This window comes from Dermacentor albipictus, chromosome 5 (genome assembly GCF_038994185.2).
Source record: "Dermacentor albipictus isolate Rhodes 1998 colony chromosome 5, USDA_Dalb.pri_finalv2, whole genome shotgun sequence".
Lineage (NCBI taxonomy): Eukaryota > Metazoa > Arthropoda > Arachnida > Ixodida > Ixodidae > Dermacentor > Dermacentor albipictus.
In genome coordinates this window covers 131,794,855-131,808,146 of record NC_091825.1, presented here as the reverse complement: position 1 = coordinate 131,808,146, position 13,292 = coordinate 131,794,855, and the positions used below count along the sequence as shown (strand labels likewise).

The 13,292-nt window shown below is 52.4% G+C and overlaps 1 protein-coding gene and 1 pseudogene across 2 annotated transcripts in view; both read right to left on the bottom strand.

Moving 5' to 3' along the window:
• LOC135906397 (glutamate receptor ionotropic, kainate 2-like) overlaps window positions 1–13,292 on the bottom strand; it is a 331,052-nt gene that overhangs the window by 258,560 nt on the left and 59,200 nt on the right. The gene's annotated exons all lie outside the window — the stretch shown is intronic.
• Window positions 7,092–7,248, bottom strand: LOC135906447 (U2 spliceosomal RNA; annotated as a pseudogene).

The following is a 13,292-nucleotide window of genomic DNA, read 5'->3' as shown; positions in this document are numbered from 1 at the left end:
ATTGTTTTTTATTTTTGTTACTGCAGAACAGCGCCGTATTTATGCTGAGCTCGAAGTCGTGTTTGAGCATGATCGCATCAGGATGACCACGAAATTATTAAAAGTAAACAATCTCGCAATGAGATTTCCTTACATACCAGATAATTTTCGATCGACATCCACAATTTGGCGTCGCCTATAAATTTCATAGCCTAGGCCAATGTCTTTGGGTGGTTAAACCCCACCAATAAAACAGAACAAACAAAAAATATTCTTAGTTGCGTGAGTAGTAGTACCACTGCTGTTAGGTACTTGCACAATGGACCACAAAGAACGTATAGAAAGGCAGAAAGGGTAACTAGAGATACTTCAGGTTGGCTCACTGCTTCGTGCACGAAAACTGAAAACAATACGTTTACCCAAAACTCTTTATGCCAATATGCCAATTTTATACGCTACTCTGTTTTGTGTCTCCGTATAAAAGAAAGTGTTCCTATTTATTTGCGAAAGTGAACAACCACCGGAACGTAAACACAACCAGTTGCCGTGCTCTTTCTCCCAAAGCAACAAAACCAACGAAAAGAGAGAGAAATCGACGTAGCAGTTTCAGCACAGCATTAACCACTCCAGCGGCGAGCACGGTTCGAGTGTTTCGGCTGCGACTGTTTACTGGAGAGGGAGTGTGTAATGGAAAGGAGGGACCGCTCACCAGGAGGCGTCGCTGGGCCCGCACTGTACTCTCTGAGCTTCACCGCGTCAGCTGCTTCAGAGGGAACGAGAACGATGTGGAACGAGCAGCAACATCGGTCGTGCAAGTGCGTGCGCGAGCGAGCGAGAGGGAGAGCGAGTAAGTGAGCCAACGAGTGGGAGGTGGGGGCGCGGCGCCGTCGTATGGCGTGCACGTCTCTCCGGGGCTCGACATCAAACACCAATTAAGCGGCGCCCCGATTGCTCGTTAGCCGCGCGAACAATCGGACAAGTAAGAGCGATACCTCGCGCGTTTCCCTCCTCTTCTGCATGTCGCCGCCTTCCCCTACCCCAAGCTCCTACTTCGCATTCTATCCGCCCTCCATCGCAGTCAATTCCCTCTCTCCCGTATCTCGCTCGTCCTCCTCCTCCTCTAAACGAGACCTCCCTCTCCCACTTCGAAGCTTCCACGCTATGCTTTCCCTCCATTGTGCTCGCTTCCCTCTCTCTCAATACCGCCCCTTCCCCATCCACAACCGGGTTCACAGGGCCCCTGCGCGACACATAACGAACGGCGTCAACAGCTGTCGACTGCATCATCATCTGCAGGTCCACACCCTTTGATATCGCTCCCTGCCATGGCTAGCTGCTTGCAACTTTCCTCGCGCAATTTTTTTTTTACTTCGTAACTCTAGGAAGCACCTCGTAGAATACAGCTGCGCATCAACTGCGTAGATATATAAAGCTACCCGTATACACCTCCTTACCACCTCCTCCAATGACAGACCCGCTTCCCACTTTCACTATGATGTACACCTCAGCTACTTCTCGTATTCCAAGGCTGCAGCGCGAGGACGTAACAAGGAATGCAAACACACACACAAAGCACTCGGCGTGTGTTTCCCTAGCTTATGTCATATTTTGCCCTGCTCCCATCAAAAATGTTGCAGTACCAACTAGCTCAGTTTCAGACACCGCACTTCAACTGGCAACACCACCCAACACTATTCAACGCCCCCTACATTTCCCACATAAATCTCACATGCTCTTCCAAGCGGCAGACTTGCGCTGCACCTACCGAGACTATGTGCGCCTGGAAAGTGAAAGGCATATGAAGCGGAAAATCCAGGGGCGTGGCCGGAGATGGTAAAAAATGCCACGTGGTCTCAGAGACGCGCTCCTGCCCCTGCTCGTGCGTTCATCGTAGTCTCGCTCCAGAGCTGGCTCCGATGCCGCTCATCATGCCAGCATTCTCATACTGCCCCTCCCTTTGCTGAGGCGCTGACGGCCCTGGGCCAGTAGAATTACTGTATATGGCTCCCTGCGGAGGCCATATACAATAACTCTACGGCCCAGTGCCAGTCAGTGCGGCGATTTCGGTGAGGTCTGTCGTGCGCTCTCATGGACGAGCCTTCGACGGAGATAATACAAAAAGTCACGTGGTCACAGAGACAGACCGCGCCGGTAGCCGGTCTAAATATAGCGCCGCGCGTCGCGGCGTTGCCAGTCGGTATGGTTATTTCGGTGAGTTCTGTCGTGTGCCCCAAATGTATACCGTAGACTTCGACGTCCACGCAAGTATACGCGAACGAGGCCGAGGCACGTGATACGAACAATGATACAAGGCAAAGTGAAAACAATACCATTACGTTTCGTAAAACGAGCCATCATCGGGAAGACGTCGGAATGCTTTCGCATTCATCGACATAGGGATACCTAAGTGCCCTTGACATTCTGAGCAGGCTCTCAAAACCACCGAGGCCCTCCTTTAAGGCTATACCTAACAGGCACCACACTCAGCGATTTATTGCGAAGACAATTATAGGACGCTGTAGGCGCATTCACGTGGTCGGCGCCGCCATCGTTAGACGGTCTCGCTTACGGCGAGCCAATGCGGGGCTCGTGGCGATAGGTTTTAAAGAGTTTCTTCGAAGACGCGGAATGGGTCTGGCGGCAAGAACGGCGAAGCGAAGTGAAGTGCCGTCAACGCTACGCTCTCAATCGCCTCGGTGGCAGGGCACGCGCAGCGTTCTGCCTTCCGCTGCTGGCATAGTAGTAGTAGTATAAAACTTTTATTTAAAAAATCACATTCAGGTGCAGTGGGTGGGTCCCTCAGTCCAGGGCCCCACTGGTGATCGCGGCACGCCGGGCTTGGTCGAGAAGGGCCAATTGGTCCTCCCGCACCGTGCTGGCTAGCCACACCTCCCACTGCCTACTGTTGGAGTTTTGCCCCATAAGGGGTGATTGGATTTCTTGTGGCCGACTCTGGCACGACCATGTGATATGGTCAAGAGATGGCCGCCCTCCGCACCAAGGGCAAGTGTTGGGATACCGGGTGGGGTGTATGTGGTGTTGTAGGAGTAGGTGTGGGTATGTACGGGTTTGTAGTCGGCGCCAGTCCCGCATTTGCGCCGAGTCCAAGGATGTGCGTGGAAAGCTATACCGTTGCCTTCCTCGTCTCTCGGACTATGGATACAGGAAAATGGAGCAGTAGGGCACACGACCGCTGCTGGCATGAGCGTTTCTCCTGGAAACACTTCCTTTTCGCTCACCTCTTCATTTAGGGCCCGGGCTCTCGGCCTCTGAAATTGAGGGACAATTTTGGGGCCCACGTCCTTCTCGAAGCAGGTTCTGTTCGCAAGACAAGCCGAGTTTGAAATGCTGTGTTAGCTTGAGAGTTGTTTTTTAGGTCTGCGAGTGTGAGCGGTAGCCAGCAACAGAGACACTCAGGTAATCACGGCGCGGGTCCTCGTCGTCTTCTTCAACACGTCACAGAACAAACGCAGCAGCGCGTCTGCTTCACTAAAATTGTTTTGTAGGCTTTGTTCTAACGCGGGTCAGCAGCAGACTACTTCCGGCGGCTCGTAGCAATGTCAACATCGAAGCTAGCGCTCATTTGCTCCGGCGAGCTGATAGGGTACACAAAGTGAGATGGCACACCAACATGGTTGCACTTCCGGCTTCAGAGAACGTGACGTCATGGCCTCTTATATATTGTTTCTGCCCCCCCATGTCTACAGGCATTAGTAGCACCGAACGAAATACGCAAGACAAACGCCGAACTCTTGCGCATTAGCTCGTCGATTATCTCGCGCTGTTTCGTTTAAATTTTCGCTGTAAGATTTTGTTCCTTAATACTTCTAACCAACTAGCCCATCTTACTCGCCTTGTTACTGGCTTGAGTACCAGGCACACTCTCCTTAACTAGGGTCAGTGTGGTGTATCACGTGACACACTTATTTCGTCCACACATAGGGGCCGCAGGAACACGCGCCAAACTCCTTGATCGACCTGTGGAAGCCGAGTAACCAATCTATTAACCGCCTTGGTAATTTCTCAAGTCGCGAAGCCAAGAAGCTGAGATTCATGTCATCCGAGACTATCCAGGTACCACGATAATCTTCATATTGAGGTCAGTAAAGCAATAGACAACTCGGAAGGCGGCAAGGACCACGCGATGCCATAGAGTAATCACATTCCGTGAAGCTGACTGATTGACTGAAAGAAGCCCACAAAAGGTACTACAGTATTATTTCGTGCAGGCAACGGCGACGCAACTTACAAACTTGCTCCTGGAACAACGCAGATTTACGCTATAGTATCGGAAGAGAAAGCTGGGCGAGTTGGTGAACGTCATTGGATTTCGGCAGCGCTACTACTGGACAAGTACTGAAGAAAGTAGGGACATGACGTGCGATGAACCCTGAACTATACTTTATTACAAGAAAAAGAGCCTAATAGAAAATGAAAAAAAAAATGAATAGGCGAGTGAAAAATAGGGAGACATCACGAACATGACTGCTCAACCAACGTGAAGGAAGGTTAAACTCGTGGTACTTTCCAAATGCTAACGAGATATTGAAGTTATTTATCACTCAGGGCCCACAGAAGCTTGACAACACTCCCATTTCCTTCTAATATGAAAAGCTTCAATGACCTCGCGGGTCAGCTGATGACCATGGGGACATACAATAGCCGTGTCACGAACAGATAAGTTGAGAGTTCAGAGCAAGTCTCATTTCTATACAATTTTTCAGTCCTTGTCCCAGTGTAACGCCTGCCGCAATACAATGAAATTACGCTACAGGTTTAAGCCCCTCGCAACTGATTTATGGATGGGTCGTGCGCATTGTTTAGAGGCACACGTGAACTTCGCCACACACCGCAGTCCACTACCGCTAATCGTATCATGACGTGTAGCACCCCGCTTTGTAACGATGGTGGAATTGCAGACTTTTGATCAGGCTGCCCCAGATGTGATTGGATCACGCGGCCATCTGAAGTTTCCAGGTGCGAATTTCTCCATGCGCATGATCGAACCTACGGGCGTCGTGGATTAATGAGCAAGCGAGCAGTGATAGATGAACACGCGATACTGTCCACAATCAGTCAAAACGCCAGTACTCAGATAGCTTACTTTCTAAAAAAAGTGACTCAAATACAGGCTTTTGTTGTCCCGCGGGTTTTGCAGATATTTATTGAGACTTTCCTGTGGCTTGGCCTAAAAGCAGCAGTTATGCGAGTTAACGATGGCATTCTAAACTGATTGACACAAGAGTAGCTGGACACGCATGCGCACATGTTATTTATATCGCGTTTCATCGAAGCATGCACCGAAAGCTTCTCGTCGGCGGAAATGAATGAAAAACATAAAAGTGCATGTCAGTATTGTCAGAAACACTCCCGCTGCATTTTTTTTCTTCTCATCAGAAGCAAAGGGCTAAGCGTCGCGATGAAGTCCATTACCGTGGCTTTTACAGCAGCCGAGACTCACGATAATTAATTGCCCTGTGAGTCAAAGGCGACGGTTCTGGTACTGGCATCGTCGTGTCAGCGCTCGTCACCGAAGTGTCTTGCAGCTGTGTCGCGTCGTGCTGCCGCACTTCTAAGAAAACTTCGTCATTACTGCTACTTTTCCTCGTAGAGCGTCTGGCTAACACGGACAGTAACGTAGGCTCGGACGACGCCGTGGAAGACGACGTTCGGTGCCTCCGACGTCGTTCAGGTTCCGCTTCTGTGGAAGACGTTGTGGGATACGTAGCTGCGGCGTCCACATCAAGGTAGGCTTCGGCATAACGTCGCTTGCAGCAGGTGGCGCGGGCAACGAAAATCAGGAGGCATAGCACGAAGAATCCCACTGCGGCCGTGGCGGTAATGATGGCGACGAACACTGCAACCTTTTTGTAGAACGGGTAGCTCCCGAACCAGCCGTCCTCGGCTGAAGATTCGGTGCGCTTGACCGCCGGCGTCCTTGTCGGTTGTGCTCTCTCCGCCACAGGAACCGCCACGTCGGCTAAGACCTGAAAGCCGCAGACGGACAGCTCCTGCGGCCTGGTCGAGTAGAGCCGGACGACGACGTAACTTCCGCGAAGCGTTGCCACGCACGGAACGTACAGCGCCTTGCCGTAAGGTAGCGTTCCCACGAACTCGGAACACACGGGGTTCTTTTCCGGCTCCTTGACGCTCTCTCCGACCCTCATGTCGATAACGACGTCCGTGGCATTAGAGCCGGAGTGGTCGGTTTGGTTGCCGAAGTCGATGTGTATGACTTGTACCTGATAGACGGCTGCAAGGTCGACGTACCAGAAGTGCGTTCTCCCGCGTTTGAACCGGGAGCAACTGCTTCCACCGATCTCGCCGGTTGGGCGACTTGTCCTGTTGGCCTTCCCGATGATTGCCGACAACGAGGGAACGTGGAAGATCTTGTCCTTGGCGACGTCAGTGACGCAAAATGGAACTGACGTGGGTAGCCAGGTGCCATTCGAGTGACACGTTCTGCGGGGAATCCCCAGGAGTTCGTAACCGGGGTCGCAGACGTAGTCCACCGTAGTCCCGTTTGTAAACACGCTAGACGAGTAGAACTCGCCGGCGTTGTGCAGTCGCTTCGGGCGCTGACACAGTCCGGACACCAGACGCACGAGGAAAGCTGTCGCGAGTATGGTCTGTAACTGCATTCTACCGGCCAGGTGGGGGCTTCGTCGCTCCTAAAGTGTGTCTGACCATTTGCCCTCGATTGTGCGAGGTTACATGCTCACGTGACTACTGATGACTCAGGTTTCATGCCGAGGGGAGGGTGGGGCGTTAGTAGACGCGCCACAAACAACAAAGCTGAGAAGTGCGGAGAAGAGCGCAGGCTTGCTTACAGCTTCACGATGCAAGGCGCATCACAACATAGCACATCCTGTTTGAACGAGCAACAGCAACATTGGACCTTTGTTCAGCGGAATCTGCGCACTGACGTAAACTCATTCCCTGAAGACGCCGAACGGCAATCGATTAACAATGGCAGCAAATAGAAAGCGAAGAAAGCGAAACGTCGTAAACTGCGAAGCTGTTTACCTCTAGCCCCCGTATGCATCCCCCGCATGCGTCCCCACGAGGGGTACGCTAACGTGCCTACGTCCGTATCACGGCGCGTGGACAGGAATGCGTGGGCCGATCTCGGAGATAGTGCAATACAGGGCCGACCCACGGTGGAGATGAAGCAGGCTTCAAGCACTCCGCCAACTTCCAAATCAAACCACAAAAATTCGGCGTTGTGAAAAGAACACTATATATATATATATATATATATATATATATATATATATATATATATATATATATATATATATATATATATATATATATATATATATTATAAGAAAGTGCACTGAGTGTAGCAAGTCGGTTTTCACGCGCTTCATTTGTTTTAAATCCTGTTTGACGAATAATTAGGTGGGGGGCGGGGAACGAATGTGGCGACGGCGTCTGTGCACGTGGCCCGCGCTTCTGCAGGTGTGACGTCACGTGTGGGAAGTGCTGGCGCGGTTGCAGCAGTGGTTGCGGCAGATGCGGTGACCGCGGCGGCGCTTGTGTCGGCATGGCGTGGTGTCGCGTTAAAGAAAAAAACGCGTGATTTCATAATGCATGCAGCGTATAAACAGCTTCGCTGCTAATCAGTCTCCACATGAACGTTGCGACCCCACGATTTCCTTTCTTTTTTTCTTTTTACCCAGCCAGTTGATCGAGCAAGCTATTTGGCTTCAGGAGTTTGTCAAAAGAAGCATTCGATGAAAAACAGCACATCAACAAAGGTAACGTAGTCTTATAGGTGGTCAAACAAGTTCTTTCGGAAAATGTTTGTCAATATTACTTTGCGCACGCGTGGCAGCACAGCAAAGTTTGCGCAGCTCTCTCGTTATTTTGCAGGCGCAGTGCGCGGAGCCAACGACAAATAATAATAAAAAAAACAGCCCTGCGTTCCCGCGGACTGATACCTTGCTCTATACTTGACGTGGCCATTTCGCTATAACATAACCTGACCAGAGCTGCACAAAGTTTCCACTCTCAATTTGAGCAGACGGCGCCCGCTCCTGATGCTTCTTTCCGGGGCATGCGTCGCAACGAACGGGCAGACTGAGTGCTACCAATTACGCGAAAAGTGTGGAACGACCGAAAATAACCTTTTTTCACCCACGCCGGGGCTCAAAAGAAAAAAAAAAGCCGTCGGCAGTGCAATGCGTGCCACCAACCAGCGACCTACATGCACTCCTGCGCAGTGCTCTAACGCGATTGTTTTCTCGAGCGCTTATCAAGGAATCTTCGTCGTCGTCGAAAATAAGATAAAAGTTGAGCCCTCGCTAGTTCAGTACGTGCGCTCGCCTTTATTTTGCGCAACTAAACGGCCAGCACTCGCTCCAGCGAGGGAACAGCGAAGCGATATAGTTGCACGAACTATTTACGGCATCGAAGAAGCGGCGAGACAACGGGGTCGGCAGTGCTGCGAGCAGCTAGAGCGCAAAAAGATGAGCAGAGACAATGCGGGAGGGGAGGGGGGTGGGGCTGCTCTGCCGGAACCCCCGGAACACGGGCGAACGGGCAGCAGCCGGCAGAAAAGGAAAACGTTCTGCCCAGCCGGTCGGGTGCCGCAAAACAAAGGGGGCCCGGGCGAGGACGGCCATAGACGCCGGGGCGGCCGCCGAGCCAGACGCCAGATAGCCAACTTATCAGCGAGCGCAGGCGAACAGCATGTACGGCCGCACGTCAGGTTGGTTGCCGTCGAGCGCGAACCGAGAAGGTTGAGGGCCTTTTCCCTATTTATTTCCTCGCTTTTTTTTTTTGTGTAAGCATGGCTGCGAGAGCAAAATAGAAGCGAAGCGCGCATTTGAAGGCTGCGCGCAAAGCACGCAGAATAGCTGTGCTTTCACTGGCTGAGGGGGAAAAAAAGGAAGAGAGAGATGGAAAAAGGAGGAGCAGGAATATACACAGGCAGAAATGACATGGGGGTCGCCTCGGCAAGCTGTGAAGAAGAACGATAATAAAAAAAATGCGATGATAGGATAAAAAACAAGAAGATACAGCGATGGAGAGATAGAAGAGGTGAAGGAAAGAGAGAAACAGTGTGAACCTCTTGTACCGAGCGAGAGCAGCGATGCGCCACAGCGGGGCCCTCTGGCGAAAGTACGGGGCCAGAAACAAGCATGTTCGGGGCTGGGCAAGGTTGTTGTATCGTCGTTCGTTGCGGCTGCCCCCAGAATAAGAGAGAAAGGCGTAAGACAGAAGTCGAGAGAGCGTCTCGGTTGAGCGTTATTTCTACTTTGGATTCGTAGCCTACATTGCAGCGGCGTGACGTCATTGCGCAAGGTGCGCCTCCTGCAATGGAGGTGCCCTTCCAGACCTGCTCGAAGACACACAGAACACTTTCTGGACAAGATAGCCAGCCTGTGCCTACGAAAAAAAAGAAGAAAAGAAAAACGCAACCTCTACAACATAAGAAATTGACCAAGTGACCAAGTGACGTGTGCAAAAATCGAAAGGACAATCACTGAGCTTTCGTGACGAGCGAAGCCGTCCAAGTCATACAAGTAAGAAAAACATGAACTCTTTTAAAAATATTTGCTCTCAGCACTGACATTACAGATTAGTTCATCCTATCTCCGTAAAAACGTCACTTCCTTCCAAGTCCCATTTTCTGTAGAATAATAGAGCAATAGTTTTATTTCGCATTTTGACTTTTTCCTCATCACCATGCATAAAACGAACGGTCTGCACATTCTAACACCAGCGGCATCGCCTATATCGCCCGGAATGCTAGCATGCAGTGGGAGAAATCGAAGTATATTATAGTTAATGCTGAAAGATGAGCGAGTTGCTTACTGGAACACACTCTAAAGCGCGTCCAACCTAGAACTCGAATTTCACTATGCGACGAAGCGCATAAGCGCAAGGGCACCCTTTCGCAATAATAAACTAGCTAAGCGTCAAGAGAAGCACCGAGCTTGAGCGTACGCAGACGACGCAACACTAAGTCACTTAGGCACCTTTTTCTCGATGAGAGCACTCAGGCCCAAACACAAGAATAAAGCCAACAAGCATGTCGGGAACTGTGGAACAAACAAAACCGTTTGTTATGAATAGAACACGAAAAGAAAAAGAACGTGATGCCCCGAAAGAAACAAAAGATAGGGAAAAAGACGAGTCCACCACAACAGAAGGCCAACCGAACCACGTAATCGAGACGTTGTCAACGGGAACCTAATCTAGCCAAGACGAAAGACGGGGCGGCTTCGCGGCGGCCCGTTACACGCGTGAGGGTCAAAGAACGGGAAGGAGGCCGCCTGAATGGACGGGTGGGGAAGCGAAAGGGACGTCACGGCAAGGGACGCGTGAAACGTTGCCGCAAGGCAGGCCCGCGGACGTCTGACGCATGGAGGCGTGGGCCGGCGACGTGTAACCTCCGTACTCCGTCTCACTCCGCTAAGCCGGCGGCGTCGGCATGCGAGACACACCGGCCCCAAGACGGTGTCGCGCCAGGCACGGATGCTGGGCTGGGTGAGGAAGGGGAGGCGGGCCGAGGACAGGCAGCGTATAGGGGCGCACAGTAATGCTACACGCGCACCGCGGGGGAGCCTCGCCGGAGGCATGATTAAAGGTATCCGTCACATCCGTTTCCGGCGAGGCACCGCTGTGCCGCCCACAGGGACACAATGCGGGAGGAAGGGAAGAAAAGCGGCCGCGGTTGGCGAAGCCCCTCATCGGGCGTCCCGGTCACGTCTCTCCTTGCGGCACGGCGAGGTGCGACGTCGGATCGGGCGCGCCCGGCGTCGCCCCCCGTCTCTCTCTCCCTCTTGCGTTTTGTTTCCACAGGCCAGGCTCGAAACTCCGTGCAGCAGTGGCCATGCTAGAGATGCGTGAAAAACGGAAGCCTTGCGCTTTTCTTCGCGTGCCGCGACGTGTAGTCAGTCCCGCATTAGGGATTCCTTAACAGCAACTTCCTTCTGCAGCAGTATGCTGAGCCGGGTGCGTGGAGTGAGAAAGTTGCCGCGCTGAAGCGGCTCTAGAGAATAGCGAAACGCGGATGACGACTGAAATACGCTGCGCAGTAGGCGAAGAAATTCTCTACCTACTACAGTTGGACGCCTTCTTTTTTTTTTCCTTTTTCATGCGAATGAGAGCTAGGCGCGAGACGAGGAAAGCTGCACCTTTTGCTGCAACGCACGGAACTGTAGCCGGTCGAAGACGTGGCTCTCGGTGCCGTGATGCCGGCGGCATCAGCCGTTGGTGCCGCCACGTCGCTGCCGCTTCCGGCGCGTGCTTTATGGCATGCAGCTGTTGTTGCTACTGCGCCTGCATGCACCGCGAGGAAGCCGGGGCCTGGCACGTCAGTAGGCGAGCGAAAAAGGGGGGGGGGGAGGGAAGAGGCGAATGCGCCCGCGAGCGTGGACGGGAGAAAAGGATTGGCCCGTAGGGGGATAAGGTGGCAAGCGAGGCGCCGGCCGAGCGGGATACAGGTGAGGTGGGAGGACAGCAGGAAGGCTTATGAGAAAGGATCCCGGCGGCGAGCATCAATCTTGAGGCTCATGGCCGGCTCGGATCTCGTGGCGGACCGGCCGAAACGCGCGCGCCGAAAAGTCGCCGCGCACCGCTGGCGTGCTTCTGAAAGCGGATCGGTTCGCGGATACTCCTTGCTTGCTTCAGGCCTCCGAAACGCTAGGCTTAATGTGTTATTAATGCGAGCATTGTATGTCCCATTACGCAAAAATCCGTCGGTGTCGGCGCGACCTAAAGATGGTACCAAAGATGATCGACGGCGCAAAGAGTAAGAAGACGTAAGAAGAATGCTCGAATTGACCTCAAATTTCCCAGGAAGGTTCTTGAGAACAAAGTAAATTAATCGCTTTGAAAAAGAAAATTTGGTAAATTTTGGTTTGAGGGGGAATTCAGCCCGGGCCTCCGGGGTGCGAGGCGAGCCCACTTCCCCAACGGTAAGCTGGCTCTGCAATTGCACTTCTAGCTGACTAAAGGTGTGAATAGTGCGTGCGTCACTGCACACGTCACGTCGCAGCCATCTGGCTGACTAAAGGTGTGGCGTGGGTCAAGGGTAGTGCGTGGGCCGAGGGCACGTGACGGCGCAGCCGATGGAAAGGAGGTGGCGGCACGTCGTGACTGTACAACATGAACGCTTTCATTGCGTTTGGAGGTCTACAAACGGTATAATGCTTTCGCATTCCTATACGCGAGCAGTCTTAAATGCCTTTGACGAGTTTTCTTCATTGACTCGCTCATAAGCTCGCTCTCGCGCTAACTCAATCACTTGGTAGGTCACACAAGGCATGCATGACGCTCCTTGCGCGCTCCGTCCTTTCCGAATTCGGCGCGTACCCACTCGTTCGCTCAGTCGCGCCAACATGCTGACTAATTCCCTTCCTTAACTATAGCTCGCTCTCGAATTCGCTCGGTTAGTCCTGCAGCTGCGGTTGACCGTACAGCTATCAATAAGATTCCTTGGTTAGTCTTGCAGCTGTGGTTAACCACACAGCGGACGCTGGCGTGGCCACATCGCGGGCTTCTTTTGTGTTGAGCGTGTATTTTGCAGACAGCAGGCCCACCGACCTCTCGCCAGTGCGTCAGTCACCGGGCTCGCGCTAGCTTGCACCTCAATGGGTGCAGCGATCATAGCATGAAAACAGTCGTGTTCGAGTTCAAGGAGTTAATGAAAGAAAGAGAAATGAATGAGCTGTCCATTATGATTGACTTCCACACGTGTCCCGGATAACACAATTCCTCACCCTTCGGCTCTTTTCCCTGACGCGTGCTCGCCTTAACTGGAAGGCACGATATTGCACTCGGCGGAGGTTTATATATATATGTATGTATACGTACGCCCCCCCCCCCCCCCCCCCCCCCATGCTGGAGCACGGTACGACAATGAAAAATGGTTCGCGGCGCTGCAGGACGTTGCTGGCGTACAGGCCCGGCACGTATAGGTACATGAGCAGAAAGACAACGGCAGCAACAACGGAAAACAAACGGAGGCCTCTGGGGAAAACAAACAAAAGAGGTGCGCAGCGAGCCGAAGAAAGAAGACGAGAAAAAAAAGGGAGGCAAAGCGGCCGCCGCACTGAGCATCAATCTCTAACCTTGGACAGGCCTCGCAGCAGGCGGCACACATTTCTGGGGTCGGTGAGATGGCGCCAGCCAGTGGAACGCCTGCCGCCCCTTCATATATACCTCTTCCTTCGCTCTTCCTTCACTTTCCCTTCGCTCTTCCTTCACTCTTCCTTCGCTCTTCTTTCGCTCTTCCTTCGCTCTTCCCTCGCTCTTCTTCTGCTCTTCCTTCGCTCTTCCATCGCTCTTCCTTCGCT